At 36.8% G+C, this 2,650-nt stretch overlaps 1 long non-coding RNA gene across 1 annotated transcript; it reads left to right on the top strand.

The window, feature by feature from the left end:
• The first annotated feature begins 1,126 nt into the window (after positions 1 to 1,126).
• On the top strand, positions 1,127 to 2,433 carry LOC311139174. The gene is made up of 2 exons (XR_014614082.1): positions 1,127 to 1,164; positions 1,845 to 2,433. It is a non-coding gene; the product is annotated as an uncharacterized lncRNA (long non-coding RNA).
• The last annotated feature ends 217 nt before the right edge of the window (positions 2,434 to 2,650 follow it).

The following is a 2,650-nucleotide window of genomic DNA, read 5'->3' as shown; positions in this document are numbered from 1 at the left end:
GCCTTCCCTTTAATAACGTCAACATTTTTACTCAAATAACTAATGTATGCAACTTTTATGTGATACCACCATTTATTTTTTATTCTGATGATGATCAGATATAATGAACTGTCTGTTCACTCATGCTCGGTCTCTTATGTAAGTTCCTCTAATCAGTTAGTGAACACTTCTCTAAACTAAAGCTGGTAGGATTCCTCTGGTAGTGTTGTCTGTCCTCTGTGACTTTACCACCACTGTTAAATCTGAGATCAACATCTTTAATAAAGGAATATACAACATGGATCACTATCAGTACTGCTGCTGCTGTTGTCTTTCATATGGACAATATGGAGGAATACTAGCAACACTGGATCTAATGCTGGACTGTATATACAGACTAGGAGAACACCTGATACACAGAAGAAGGAAAAAATACTCATATCTGGATTGAAGATACAATTCATATTTGTATTATCTAGAAACAGCTTATATGAACTGCTTGTTTTACCTGGAAGATGTTATAGTGTATTTGTGTTGAATGTGATTCTGTATGAGTGATCTTCACTGTAACAGCTGCAGCATCACAACACAGAGAGGTTTTTGTACGATCAGTAATAGGGATTGTATCACTGTGGTGGACTTTTGGTAGCGGCACCAGACTAGATGTTGGAAGTAAGTAAACAACAAAATTGACTGTTTTATTCACCTTTTGATCTTGTGTTTCAATTTCTCTTTCAATTTATCCTCGAATATATTGAGGATTTTTTAACTTACATTTTTTAGTTGATTTCTGGACAAATATACTAGGCCTACACATACTATGGCCAATTTGAAAATAAACGCAATTACATCTTATCAAATTTGACCTGCATTTTTCTGTGATGAGAGTGATTAGCCTACATTTTAGATTAGGTGTATGAATAAACATACTGCACCTTGTAGGAAATGTTCAATAAACAGGTTTAGCAGTTTTGGGGGGAAAACTAAACAAAAAACACTTTATTTCAAATAAACAAGATCAAATTATCTTTGGCAAGTATTCATACCATATTAGAGTCAATGATTTCAACCACAGTCTAAAGAAATATAGCTTGCCCAATGGCCAGGAGGTTTTTGTACGATCAGTAATAGGGATTGTATCACAGTGGTACACTTTTGGTAGCGGCACCAGACTAGATGTTGGAAGTAAGTAACAAGCTCACTTGATATTTCTTTCTGATTACACTTATTAAGTATGTTATTCTTACACTCTGTCTCTATGAAAATATTGTGATTCTAGATTTTCAAAATGTTTTAATTGCTTTTGACTGACCCTTCTTTCTAATACAATTTTATTGAATCAAAATATTTTAATTGTAGGTTTATTTATGTCTGATTTGTATGATTGCAGACTATAACTCTTAATTCTGGTATGATTACTATTTAATAGCATTGGATTTAGTAGTCATTATTGTTGCATTGAGGTCTTGGTAGCCTTCACTGTTAGTGTGAAGACAAAGGATCTCAGTTATGTTTGTAACAGACTTCATGATCTACCATGGTTGATATGCGATTAAAACTAATCTATGCTCAGATTTTACAAATACTATGAATATGGAAAGGCTATTCTGACCAGATCCATTCCTAAACAATATCTGTATGACATGTATAACTGACACCGTATGACTAGTAACTCTAGTTATTTAACCACTTTGGTTCATGAATCTGCTTTGTATCATATTACTTTTAAACAATCTAACTTTTACATTCATATTTAGAAGGCATTTCCATTTCACTTTATTTTGATGTGTCCTTTGCTGAAGATAATCTCTTACTGTAACTGTACTTGATGTGGTCACTTAGTTGATGTGTTCTGTTTGTTCCAGGTAACAGTTCCCCCACCCTCACCGTCCTGCCCCCCTCTAGTGAGGAGCTGTCCAGTACAACAACTGCCACACTGACGTGTCTGGCCAACAAGGGCTTCCCCTCAGACTGGACCATGAGCTGGAAAGTGGACGGGACCAGCAAGAAGCAGGAGGCCAGTCCCGGGGTCCTGAAGAAGGACGGCCTGTACAGCTGGAGCAGCACACTGACTCTCACTGCCCAGGAGTGGACCAAGGCAGGAGAGGTGACCTGTGAAGCCCAGCAGAAATCCCAGACTCCAGTCACCAAGACCCTGAGGAGGGCTGACTGTTCTGGGTAGGACCCCTCAGTCACACACCCCTGTGGAGAGAGGATGCTGGTTCCTCTGCTTTGACTTGCTTTGTTCTAAAATCAGTCGTTCTCTGATTTAGAGATCACTCTGGTGTAGACTAACAGGGGGCTTGGCTTGAGTTCATGTGTCAATCCATTCTGTAGATTGAGATTTTGTTCGTTTTAGATTTGATGTGATCTGCTTTTATTCACTATCATGTTTGCTTTGATGCTTCGATTGTGTGATAATGGATTAAAATAAAGATTTCTTTTTGGAATGCATATTTTTGATGTTTTTATTAATAAACTGGATCATAGATAGTGTATATTTGCAATATTCTGGAAAAATATGTATTCAGTAAGGCTGATTTAATGGTGTCTTTAAAAACTGTCAAGACTAAAACTCACTCTAACATCATAATTGACCAGTATTTAATACTATCACAATATACTATGATATAATAGAAGAGGTTCTGCCATGGTAGTAGTTGACTGTCTT

Source organism: Coregonus lavaretus (genome assembly GCF_964263955.1).
Source record: "Coregonus lavaretus genome assembly, chromosome: 13".
NCBI classification, from domain to species: Eukaryota; Metazoa; Chordata; class Actinopteri; order Salmoniformes; family Salmonidae; genus Coregonus; species Coregonus lavaretus.
This window is presented reverse-complemented; position numbering and strand designations above follow the sequence as displayed.